At 40.1% G+C, this 13,790-nt stretch overlaps 1 long non-coding RNA gene across 1 annotated transcript; it reads left to right on the top strand.

The window, feature by feature from the left end:
• Positions 1–12,986: 12,986 nt before the first annotated feature.
• Positions 12,987–13,462, top strand: LOC309865123. The gene is made up of 3 exons (XR_014311969.1): positions 12,987–13,054; positions 13,281–13,321; positions 13,428–13,462. It is a non-coding gene; the product is annotated as an uncharacterized lncRNA (long non-coding RNA).
• The last annotated feature ends 328 nt before the right edge of the window (positions 13,463–13,790 follow it).

The following is a 13,790-nucleotide window of genomic DNA, read 5'->3' as shown; positions in this document are numbered from 1 at the left end:
GAAGCCTGCTTCCCAATCTCTCTCTCTCTCTCTCTGCCTGCCTCTCTGCCTACTTGTGATCTCTGTCTGTCAAATAAATAAATAAATAAATAAATAAATCTTTTTAAAAAATTTAAAAAAATTTAAAAAAAGAGTATATGAAGGAGCAAGTACTAAAAGGGTGGCAAAGACCCCAGGAAAATACACTTTAACCAAATCAGGAGAGATCCTAAATCGTGGCGGGGAGAAAGGGGATAAAAAGAGGTTCAGGAAAAAAAAAAAAAGAAAAAGAAAAAAAAAGAAACAATTAAAAAAAGAAAATGAATAAAGAAAAAATATAAAAAAGAAAAAAATATTATATATATATATATATATATATATATTAGATAGACTAGTTAAAAACGTTAAAATAGAAAAGGGTAAAAGTTAAAAAAATTAGCAGCAGAAGAAAAAAAATTTGAAAAAGAAGAAAAAAATAAAAAATTAAATTAACTGCAAGACTAAAGAATCAAGGGGAGAAAGGCCTGAGTTCCGTGCTTTGCTTTCTTCTCCTCTGGAATTCCGCCGCTCTCCTTGGTATTGAACCTGCACTCCTTGGTAGATGAACTTGGTCCTGGCTGGATTTCTTGTTGATCCAAGAAGGATCAAGGGGAGGGGCCTGTTGTAGTGATTCTCAAGTGTCTTTGCCCCAGGCGGAATTGCCCGCCCTTACCAGGGGCCAGGCTGAGTAATCAGTTCAGGTTTGCTTTCAGGAGCTTTTGTTCCCTGAATGCTTTCTGTTGAGTTCCGGAGGAGGACGGGAATGAGAATGGCGGCCTCCCAGGTTGCTGGGGGGATGGGGTTTGGGAGAAGGGGGAGGAGGGTTGGGAGAGAAGGGTGGGGTTATGGACATTGGGGAGGGTATGTCCTGGGGTGACCATATGAAGTGTGTAAACCTGGCGATTCACAGACCTGTACCCCTAGGGATAAAAATATATTATATGTTTATAAAAATAAATAAATAAAGTGAACTGGAGGACATTAAAAAAAAAAAAAGTGATAGTGGCTCTTGATGGAAGAAGGCCAAGAGAATGGAGACAAACCTCTCTGAGGTACAACACAAAGGGAAGACTTAACTAAGGGTGGAGAAAAAATTGGGCAGTTTGGGGGAGGAGACTACCAGCAAACCACCCTCCAACTGTCATGCAAGAAGTCACTAAGGGAATTTGATTCCTGTGGTGAATTGAGGGTAAGCACTGCAGCTGAGGAAGGTAATGTCAAACTCAGCCCAACTCTTAACGCAAAGCCACATGCTAAAATTCTAGCAGAAGGACAGGTATATGCATTTACAGGCATAACATCTATTTGCCGTCTCTACTGTTCTGGACAAGGTGTCTGGCTTTCAACAAAAAAATTATGAGGCATATGAAAAGGTGAGGGAAAAACAATACATTGTCAAAAAATAAAGGAACTGTCAGAACCAGACTCAGATATGACAGATATGTCAGAACTATCTGACAAGGAATTTAAAATAACTATGAGTATTATGATAAAGCTCTAGCAGAGAAGGAGAACAACATGCAAGATCAGGTAGTTAATTTCAGCAGAGTGGTGAAAAGTAACAAGGAAGTATCAATCAAGTTGAGATGCAAGAAATGAAAACCACACTCACAGAGGTGAAGAATGTTTTCAATGGGCATCAGTAGACTTAACAAAGAATCAGTGAACTTGAAGATGGGTCGATAGACATGACCTAAACTGAAACACGGGAGGAAATAATTTAAAAATCTCCTAGATATTTACTCTAGAGAGCTGAAACCTTGTGTTCACACAAAAACCTATACATGAATGTTTTTCATATCTCTAGTCCCAAACACTCCACTGGAAACAACCCAATATTTTAAAATCAGTGAACAGATGAACAAAGCATGGCACATCTACACAATGAATACTATTCAATGGTAAAAGGAACAAACAGATGATACGTCCAACAGCATCATGGATCTCAAGTACATCTTGCCAAGTGAAAGCAACCAGACCCAGGTGCCATTTTTATATGATTCTTCTCATATAACTTTCTGAAAATGGCCAAAATAGAAAGATAAAACATGAATGGTTGCCAGGACTTGGGGGGGGGGGAGTATCTACAAAGGTGCAGCATATAGGAGCTTAGGTGATGATGAAAGTACTCTCTATCATATCTAGATTCATGGTAGATTCATGGACTTAAGCATTTGTCAAAACCCAAAGGATTATACCCCCGAATGAGTGAATTTTACTCTATATAAAGTGAATAAAAATATAACATGATATGGGGGTATCCCAAAATGGAATATAAGCTCTAACAAAAGTTACTAACCAAACTATGAATAACATTACCACACTAAGAAATTTTAGAAAGAAATATTTTGATCAAATGCTATTAAGGCTAAAGACAAAAATTATTGTACAAATATATTCTAGTTAATAAAAGCAAATGTGTTTCTCATAGATATATGACTTAGCATGTCTGAACCTACCTGTGTATACAAAGATTAAACAGAAAAAAAAATACACACACACACATACACACAGTACAAGCACAGAGAACTCCCATTAAATTCAACAAAAAGCTGACTATTGCTGACCTCACTCATATGTGGACTTTAAGAAAGAAAACAGATGAACATATAGGAAAGAGAGGGGGAAAAGGAACAAGTGAAACAAACTACAAGAGACTCTTTTTTTAAAAAAAGGATTTTAGGGGTGTCTGGGTGGCTCAGTGGGTTAAGCCACTGCCTTCGGCTCGGGTCATGATCTCGGGGTCCTGGGATCGAGTCCCGCATCGGGCTCTCTGCTCAGCAGGGAGCCTGCTTCTCTCTCTCTCTCTCTAAAAAAAGAAAAAAAAAAAAGGATTTTATTTATTTGAAAGAGAGTGAGCGAGAAAGAGGGCATGAGCAGGGTTGAGGGGTGGGGGGAAAGAGAAAAGCAGCCTCCCTGCTAAACAAGGAGACTGATGTGGGACTCAATCCCAGGACTCGTGATCACAACCTGAGCTGAAGACATTTAACCGACTGAGCCACCCAGGTGCCCTAAGAGACTCTTAACAATAGAGAACCAACTGAGGTTGGAGGGAGGTGGGTAGGGGATGGGCTAGATGGGTGATGGGGATTAAAGAGGGTCCTTGTTGTGATGAGCCCTGGGTATTGTATGTAAGTGATGAATCACTGAATTCTACTCCAGAAACCAATATTGCACTGTATGTTAACTAAAATTTTAATTAAAAAAAGAAAAGAAACATGATAAACTCTGAAAGCCAGGTTTCTGTCAGAATAAACCCTATAGTAATGGATTTGAATTGGAATGGAGGTATGAATTTGTATTTTAGTGTACCTGTATGTGTGCATACACTATACAGCATATATACATATATATAGGTTTTAGAGTATTTATATATACACTATACATAGTTATTACTGTGTGTATATATTATATAATATATATATGCCAATGAAGATGTGGAAATAAATATAAATGTGTGTGTATGCATGGGGCTAATATTATTCATTATTATATACATATATATGTATATCTACACTTATTATATACTTTTTATTTATTGTTATAATTATATATAAATATATATTATACTATATTTTATTTTATTAATACTATTAATTTTTTATTTTTGTTGACGCAAATTCATGCACCTTCTTTAAGACCAACTCAATGCCCCCTTCCCCGTGAAGATTTCCAGATTCTCATTTCAATTCACATTCTTTTACAGCACTTCCAGTACAAGTCTTACAGCTGTGTAGCTATTCTAAATGTCCTTCCAGATAGCAAGCTCATAAGAGTCTCGCTTGGCTTTTAGCTTCTACAGCACCTCTGTCAGCTTCTAAATAGTATAGGTGCTCAGTAATTTTACTGAATGGAATTTAATATTAGTGATATTTAGAAACAAATCTGGATGTCTAAGAATCAACATGCACTTGAGGTAATTAGTTCTCTTCTACCTGAACTCACAGGGCCTTAGAGAGACCCAAGATACTCTTTAGGGTCTGGTCCTGAGTCTTCCCTTTGCATTTTCTTCAATATTATCTAGTCCTTATGGCTATGGAAACTAAATAATGCTGATCCCTGAATGTGTACATCTAGCCATATCTTCCTCTCAGAAAAACTTCAGCCTCCTCCTGTGTCTCCCTTCCCTGTATCCCCCCTCTCCCCCTTTGCCTCCAGCTCCTCAGGGAGTCATGTGCCAAGTCTCTTCCAATTCTCCCCCAGTTAGCCCCCTCCTGTCCATCACAGCCACATCTAAGCCATTATCATCTCTCCAGAAGCTTCCAAGCTGATCAGCATATTTTACACTCTTTATCTCATTTTAGCTGGTTCTTCATAAAACAGTTAGAATGATTGTTTTAAATATCTCAATCATATGATGTGTCTGTTTAAATTATTTAAAATTCTTCAGTAGCTTCCCACCGTACTTGCAATAAAATCCAATTACTCTTTTTTTTTTTTCCTTTTGGTCCGCAAACCCTACATACAACTACACTTTCAGTCATGGGCCTTCTGTCAAACTCAGCTGTTTCTTTCTTTCCTTCTTTAAAGACTTTGCAACCAAAGTTTACTTATGCTAGAGCAGAGTTTGTTGAATTATCCGCGGTGAGGATCAGATCTTTTCTTCTTCAATCTATCATGGAATGAATGACAATTTCTAAAATAGAGTTATTTTCAGAGTTAATGCCATAAAGGTTGTCTATCAAATTACTATAAATATTTCAAATGCTTATTCTCAATTTCTGGACACATCTCACTAGGGTGGGGGCTGTTTGCTCACAGGTATGATCTATAGGCTAGTTAGTGGCCCTGTGTAGGTGTATTCCTTGTTATGACTGATTCCAACCACTCTTTAAGGTCTCTGTTAAAATACTACTCCCCCAGAGTCTGAACCGAACATGCTATCCAATAAGGTCCCTCTCCCTTTATAATATTTCCTATCACTGCACCCTATTTGTTTCATTCATAACCCTTACCTAAATTATATACACATGCATACACACACACACACAGATTTCTCTGCTTACTCTATTCCCTGGACTGTGACCAATTACAAAGTCAAAAATGTCAATTTCGATCATGACTAATGAACTTCTCAGAGACGTTCAAGTATTAAGATGTAGTGTGCAATCCCAAGGGTGGATATAAAGTGCAGAGATTTTCCCAAACTCATGGGACTGACAGATCTTTCTACAGAACATATTCTGTAAAACACATTGTAAGAAGAACGGATCTGAAGAAATAACTGGAAATTTCGTACACCCCAAACTTCTTTTATCTGGTTATAAAATTAGTTGTATTGATACTTAAATTTAAGCTGCAATTAGTTCATCGGTAAAAAGAGTAGAGAACTGGAATTATGCCAGAGATTTGGTGGAATAAAGGGTATGTGACACTCATTTGCCCATTTTTCTCTTGGTTTCTTTTCTACCTTGTGAAATTCTAGGCCTAAAACACTGGAAATTAAATTTCCCTGATTTCTCAGCCAGATGACTTCTGGAATAAGTTCTTCCCAAAAGAGGCACTAATAGAAGATTAGAGAGCTGAAGGAAGGGGGGAAATTTATTTTATTTTTAACAAAATGTGTTTTTGACAGCAGTGGAAGGTCTCGGGCTTCAGTGGCCTTTTGGCCTTGTGGCCTGGGGTTGATGGCTGCATCTCCAGACCATCCATAGTTAAAACAGCAAAAGAGCAGCCAGGAAGCCAGCTGGCTGGGCCCCCCTCCCCACTGGCCTTCCGCTACTGTAGCAGCAATGACCACGGATTTGTCAGCCGTGAGTTTTCTGATCTCCAGGAATGTCCATGGTGAACCTCACTCTGCATCTGGCAACACTGCCTTTTCCTGTGTTCCTCCATCCAGGGCTGATGGTGACTTCTTGTAATCACTAACTCTTCGCTACCCCAACTTCTGCCTTTTGCTCCATCAGGCTTTCCTATGCTGTGGAAACCAATGCCTTTTATTAAGTTCTCTCTGTTTGAAAAACCTGTTTTACTGACTAGATGCTGATTAGTATGGGCTCAAGATGGGAGGAGGTGATTCTATCTTCCAAACAGGCTACATGATGGTAGAAAAATGTCATCTGCTCTGTCTGATGTCATTCTGAGATAGGAATTAGACATTAAGAGAAACACCCAAGCAAAACAGAATAACGAATCATGGGAAAAACCCAGGAGTGAAAAACACAAGCCCATGATTTTTAATCCTGTCAATCACAGGGTGACTTCTGACAGTCATTTCGCCGTTCTGAGCCTGACTGTCCTCCTTTCCTTCCTCCCTGATTGCTTCCAACACCAAGGAGTGGACAGAGGTTTGTGACCCCCATGACCTCTACCGAGTCATCCAGAGCCACTCCCAAAGAAGCAATCTAAGTAAATGTCCTGTGTTTGCCCTACCGAGGCAGCTTTTGGACAGGTCTCTTCTTTTTTTTTAAAAGATTTTATTTATTTATTTGACAGAGAGAGATCACAGGTAGGAAGAGAGGCAGGCAGAGAGAGGGAGGGAAGCAGGCTCCCTGCTGAGCAGAGAGCCTGATGTGGGACTCGATCCCAGGACCCTGAGATCATAACCTGAGCCGAAGGCAGCGACCTAACCCACTGAGCCACTGGCGCCCCGGGACAGGTCTCTTCTTGCAGCTCTCTCTCCAGCTGGACTATCTCCCTGTGTAGGTAGAAAATCTGGAGTTGCCATTATTCAGCATTTTTTAAATTACTTCTCCTATGAGGCACTGGGCGGAGGAAAAACAAACTCACATAATGATGTGTGAGAGACAAAAATGTATACAAATAATAGTAAAGCTTTCAGTGAAACAAGGGAACTAGAGAGGCACAATTTAAGGCAACAAGTACTGGGAGAGGGAAGGACTAATTCTGTGGGGATCCTTCTGAAGTCTTCACAGAAATTCATTGTGTGTGGTGGAGCACCGCTCATGGGGCGGATTAAAAAGAACTGAGAACAGGGAGGTGGAGTGGGGTCAGACTGAGTGGGGCCGTCACAGCTGCTCCTCCGGCACTAGGAAGCCATATGAGGCTTGTAAACTGAAAAAGGGAAATGAAAAAAAATTTTTTAAAGACTTTACTTATTTATTTGATTGAGAGAGACACAGCGAAAGAGGGAACATAAGAAGGGGGTGTGGGAGAGGGAGAAGCAGGCTTCCTGCAAGCAGGGAGCCCAACATGGGGCTCAATTCCAGGAACCTGGGATCGTGACCCGAGCTGTAGGCAGACGCTCAATGACTGAGCCATCCGGGTGCCCCAGGAAATGAAATGTTTTAAAACTTGAAATATATAAATACAGGAAATGGTTGTTGAGGAATGATGTTACTTGAAGAAGAAAATATTTAACATTTCAGACTATTTTTACAAATCTGTTACACTGAGGGTATTTGTATAGTATCCCATCAACAGGGGGATATGCTTAAGATATAATAAGCAAAAGGAACTGTCTTAATGCATTGTCGTAATAATGACACAGCCAGGTCAACTGGAACATTGGTTAGAAAGAAATAATTATGTTGAAAGACTAAAAATGCGGTTGCAAGAAAGAATTTAATATCTTTCTGAAAAATCTAGAATGAAAATAATGTATTTTAAGTTTCCAGATATTACTGATTTGGAGGGACAATGAGAAATAATAACAGTTTATGGATATTAAGAAGCTGGAACAGAGATTCAATATTGCATAATAAGAAGCAAATTATAGAAATATGTTCTGAACTCACTTAATTCCTGCATATTCAATGATCAGTGAAGAAACAGTTAACAGCATGGAGATTTCTGAGTGCCATTACATGGTAAATTAGTTATGACTTTTCAAAGTAAAATGATAAAAAACACTGATAGAGTCAGCACTATTCTGAGCTATATATATAAAGGAGGAACTAATCCAGGTGAGGAAATTTTAAACCCTCTCAAACAACCTTAGGATAAATTGAGCCCAAAATATCTCATTTAACTTTGATTAGCACTATATTAAAAAGATGGAGACAAATTGAATGGAGAACTAAGAAAAGCAGGTTAGTATTGAGGAAATTGATTTATGAAAAATATTATAGGAACAAAATATGTGCAACTTTGCAAAGAGATGACTAAGGAATGATGACAGTCTATAAATATTTGAAAGGTATAAACATCCATTCGGGGAGGAATTATTTAGCATGTTATAAAGAGCTATAATTACAGTTTATGGGATGAAATTAGACAACCAAGATTTAAAGCATTCAAAACCACCCTCCTTAGGATACTGGAGACCTGTATTTGAAAAGATAAATAGTGTAACCTTTGGAATACCTGAATGCTTTTTTCTTTTTCTTTTTTTTTTAAGATTTTATTTACTTATTTGACAGAGATCACAAGTAGGCAGAGAGGCAGGCAGAGAGAGAGGGGGAAGCAGGCTCACTGATGAGCAGAGAGCCTGATATGGGGCTCGATCCCATGACCCTGGGATCATGACCTGAGCTGAAGGCAGAGGCTTTAACACACTGAGCCACTCAGGCGCCCTGCTCTCATTAAAAAAAAAAAAAAAAAAAATTAATATAATCAATGTAATGAAGAGAGATAGACCTAAATCTCTTAAGTGTAAGTACAATAAACACTTGATTACTTTATTTTGCACACTTCTTTGTCCTAAAAGAATCCCAGAAGCCTCATTCAGTTGTCTGGGAATAGAATACAGAAGAAATAAACAAAATCCACAAGTACTTCTCCAATGGAATGTTAATCTTTTCCACTGGACCTACTTACTAGTAGTGAGCAAAACTCACTAATTGGAATTTTGCCTAAACATTACTAAAGGATTATAAATCATTGGTCTAGGGTAATTGGAGTTATGTACCTAATGGAGGTAAAGACAAATACCAGCTGCTTTATGTTAAAAAGACTCAAAGACTGTATTTGGACTTGACACTAATTACTGCCTCCTTCTTGAATTGTTTCTCTCCCAGTGAAAGTCCTCGATATCCAGCCCACTTTCCTACGCCCATGTGCCATATCTCACACTGGATGCCCTGCTGCTGCTTCAGACTCAATAGACTCCAAATCAAATTCATTTGACCAACAAAATAAAATTTGCTGCACAATATATATGCCAGGCCCTGTGCTGCTGAGGTAGAGACAAAACGATGATTATAAAAGAATCCCTATGGGGACGAACTCCTAGATGTTATCTCCCCACTGTTAGCAATTTCCCAGGTTTTAAGCTACATAATTCTGTTATGAACACTATCTAAGGCTGCTTTCCCAAGAAATACCTAATTTCCTGAGATTCTGGTGTTCATGATTTACTGAGAAAGCACTCTCAGGATAAAAGGAGTAAAGCAGGGGTGCCTAGGTGGTTCAGTCAGTTAAGCAACCAACTCTTGATTTTGGTTCAGGTCAGGATCTCAGAGTTGTGGGATCGAGTCCTACATAGGGTTCCATGCTCAGTGGGGAGTCCACTTTGGATTCTCTCTCTCCCTCTCCCTCTGCCCCTCCTCCCCAAAACAAATAAATAATACTTAAAAAAAAAAAAAAAGGAGTAAAGCAAGTGAGATTTGGAGAAGGAAACTAAATAAGGCTGTGTTCCCAAGTGGAATCCATCTTCTGCGAAACATAAATTGTACCACTGGGATGATTCCATCTTAAGGCAAGAAGGACTAGGTTTTGTACATCCTTGTCAGTGAAGGATCGACTTTGTGCCACCAACTCCCCAGAGAGTGCTTCGTGTGACCTTTTGATCTAAGTTTTCTCATTCCTTTCATGTAAGGCAATTTTCTGGAGAAGGGGGCAACTGGAAGTAATTACCAGCCAACTCTCAAAGCAGCTTGGAGATATGTGTACCATCTGGTAAAAAGCATCTGACCTGCTTATTATAAACATCGTCACTCCTCTGGACACTCAGGGTCACAACTCCTTTCCCATCAAGCCATACTGGATAGGTCACTAAATACTGAAAATTCTTCTTTTATACTTTCTTTCCTGTGTTCTTCCCTTCTTATTTCTTTCCAGCCACCACTTACTTGGAGAAGTCCAAGCTCTTAATGACTTACACTCAATCTTCAATCATATTTTCCTAACTAGTCTCAAGATTTCCAGAGGCAAAAAAAGGCATTACAGGTAGACAAAGCACCTGGGTGGGGACTGGGGTGTCCTGGAGAGTGCATGCTCTAATAAAAGGGGTAGCTACGATGTGGGAAACTTTACCCTGCGCTGCAGATCCTCTGATATGCAGATTTATGACTTCTCTTAAAATTTTTCTCTGAAGGCTTTGAAATTTTATATCCGGTAACCAGTTCTAGGTGGGTTTTCTTTTTTTTTTTTTCCAAGTTCTATGTGAGGTAGCAGGAAAAAAAAAAAAAAACAAAACAAAACGAAAAACCCTGCAGGTCAAATGTACCCATCGCAACCATTTTGCAAAATCTGGCCAAAAGTGTAAGAGGAGATGACATTTAAATAAGTAACTATAGTTCAAAGTGAAAAGACATTAAAAATCTCAAAGGAGACCCAGATAATGTAAGGTTTCAGAAGAGAAAGAAGAAAGGAAATAAACTGGGAGCTCTAAGGAACAAGGATCCTTGAACTTGGATAAGTCCCCACTTTCCTGCTCCTCTCAGCCTCACCTCTGGGATAAAAAGCGAGTGTCAGCATACTGCTGAATGATGCTTCTGAGCCTGCGGCCCACAGCAGCAAACAAACAGGCTGAAATTGGTCTCAAATAATAGACTTTGTTCAGGTCTATTTGATGGGGTATATGAGCACAACCACACATCCCAATCTCCTTCAGAAATGCCCTATATCTCTCAACATCCCCTAATCTGGGAAGCTTTTTGTTTTCTTGCCACAGAATCCTGACTGGTAGGCCAGACCTTCTTAGAGGACCGGAGTCCAAAGCAGCTCTTGCAATCATTGCAATACCACAGTGTCTTTGGACCAAAGTTCATCATCACCTGGCATAGCTCTCTTCCTGAGCCAGCACCATCAGTGAAGTCCCACCGATGCCTGATGAAAGGACTTGAGCTGCCAAAACGCCATTCCAGAAAAGCTGAGCAGAGCTGAGGCCAGGGAAGCACGATGGCCCAGTTGGTTGCCTCCAGGAATATCAAGGCCTTTTCTAGAATAGTCCACATTTTCATGTATCTTTCCCATCACAGTGGAATCATTCTATACATGTTTATAATCAGATGTTTTCTGCCCCAATTGGTGCCTAACCACGAGGCTTCTTCGAGTGAGCTGGGCCTACTTCTCCAGAGTCTGCAAAGACTGAGCTTAAGTAGGAGAGAACCCCTACATTCTGGAATTATCAATTGCCCAGCTTTAGAAGAGAGCAGTAAGGTCTTACCTTTAGCACAAGTCAGGTTAATAAATCCTCGGTGTCAACATTATTTTTGTTGGGCTCATTACTCAAAGTGCCACTTATGACCCTCTTGTTTCCTGCTTTCCATTTAAAAAGTTTATTTCGTTACATAACTGGAGTTCTTTTCGCTATATGCAAAATTAGCTTTTGATAAATTAGCCTTTTGCTAATTGGCCTGCCCCTGCCTTCTTCCCTTTATGCTCCCAGAAAATACCTACGCACCTTTAGCACCCACTTGGCAAAACCCCAATCTTGAATAGACTCAGCTCTCCACCTGCCTTGCCTCTACCCTGGATTGCTGAATACTGAAGAAAAATCACACAGTAAAGCAAGTCTTAATCTGTTTGCTTGTTCTCTTTCAGCAGACACAGGCAGGCATTTTCCTTCATAGAGGAATTAGAAGCTGTCAGACAGGAACTTCCCCAAATTCCTGCCTGCTACACATCTAACTGTAATTACATCATCTGCTACCTCCTTCCTCCCCCTGCAGAGGAGGAAGGGCCCTCTTCCATGAACTCATTCTCTGGTCTCTGGAGTCCACCTGCCCATACCCTTCCATTTAACCCCCCCCCCCCCATCCACAACCATTTCAGCATTGGAACGTGCCCAACTCCCTCTATACCTGACAACTCCAAAATGGTCCTGTGATCCAATGTCATTGTTTGTCTGCTACCCTTTCCCTTCCTCTCCTTCACTCCCAAACTGCAGCATCACCCAAATCTGTTGCTACTATGCCTCACTTTCTTTGCAAGGCACTGTTCTGTGGCCAGAGTTCCCATTGTTCAGATTTCCGGGGAATCCAAAGGACACACCCAGTCTTTATCTTGCTTGACCTCAGCAACATTTGTTACAGCTGAAAGACTTTCTTGTCCCAATACCCTCTTCATTTGCTCTTCTGCTTCCATTTTTGTGCCTTCCAGGTGTTCATGCTTACCGCCTTGCTGCTTTTTCTTTTTTTAACTTTTGATATTCTTTGGGATTCTATCCTAGGTATCTCTCTTCACTTTTCATTGTACTCTATCCCAAAGTAATATAATTCTCGTGGCTGAATTTTCCATCCACCTTCAACAGTATTTATTTCCCCATTCCATAAGATAAGAACCTGAACACTCCTTTCCTCCCTCTCCTTCCACCTCCTATCTTGTATCAACTACACCTGGACTTTATCATTACATTGTATCCTTCTATGCTTGCTTTAAATATAGACTCATGCTAAAGGATGGAAACCAACAAGCAGCATTCTATTTTTAGTACTCTGTAAATATTGTGCACTCTGAAGGATGTTATAATGTTGCCAAATAGTGGGCTAGAATTACACTTCCTTCCCTGATTTCATGACTCTATGCCACTGCTGGTCAACCCCAAGCATCAGAGTCAAATGGATTCTTTTCTTATACTAGCCAATTACTTAAAATTATGTAACATTATAATTTCCTTCATTTTTAGGTAATGTCTATCTTGTGTATTTTGCCTGAAATTTCAAATTGCTTTCTTGATTTCTTATAGCATTTGCCTTGACCTTGACATTTTCAAACTCTACATCATACTAACCCACGGAGCTCCCCTTTTTACCTAGACTTCCATTCTCCTGTTCCAATCTGACTGGTTTTGCTTTTAGTTGTCTGCTTGCCTATGATCCTAGAACTTCTCTTTTTTGCCCTTCCACGTGGAAATCACTCTCTCCTCAGACTGTCTTCCTTTTCCTTGAATATGCATGCCTCTTTTCCTGGAGTATAGTCTTGGGTAACTTCTTTTTTTTCTTTCTTTTTTTTTTTTTTTAAAGATTTTATTTATTTATTTGACAGACAGAGATCACAGGTAGGCAGAGAGGTAGGCAGAGAGAGAGGAGGAAGCAGGCTCCCCGCAGAGCAGAGAGCCCGATGTGGGGCTCGATCCCAGGACCCTGGGATCACGACCTGAGCCGAAGGCAGAGGCTTTAACCCACTGAGCCACCCAGGCGCCCCATTGGGTAACTTCTTTTAAAAAGATGTGAATGGGGTAAATGATCTAATTCTTTGCATGTCTAAATTTTTTGTTTTACTTTCACCCTGGCCGGGAATTTGGCGATCATAATCTTTGAAGACATCGCTCCTCTGTTTTCTAGACTCCAACGGTACTCATGCCAGACTGATTCCTGTTCCTTTGTAAATGATAGGTATTTTTTTCAGTTGAAACTTTTATAATCTTTTATTTGCTGCTTTTGTCTATTTGTTGCTGAGCATCTCGTGCTGACTTGTCTAAGAAATGGTCTTTTTCATTCATTTTCTGGGCATTTGGTGAGCCTTCCTCGAAGTCTGTAGATTTCCAGTCCACATATGCACAGTTCCCACCCTGCAGCTGGCCTCAGTGGTTGGCTCCTGCACAGCATTTGGGCCAGAGCCCATTCCCACACCTGGCTAGGCCCTGGGGCCAGGCCGGCTGCCCTGTGACTCTGAAGGGGCAAGAGGAGCCTGGCTTGCCTGAGCAC

Source organism: Mustela nivalis (assembly GCF_964662115.1).
Source record: "Mustela nivalis genome assembly, chromosome: 5".
Taxonomy (NCBI): Eukaryota; Metazoa; Chordata; class Mammalia; order Carnivora; family Mustelidae; genus Mustela; species Mustela nivalis.
Note: the sequence above shows the minus strand (reverse complement) of the source record. Positions and strands in the feature narration are given on the sequence as shown.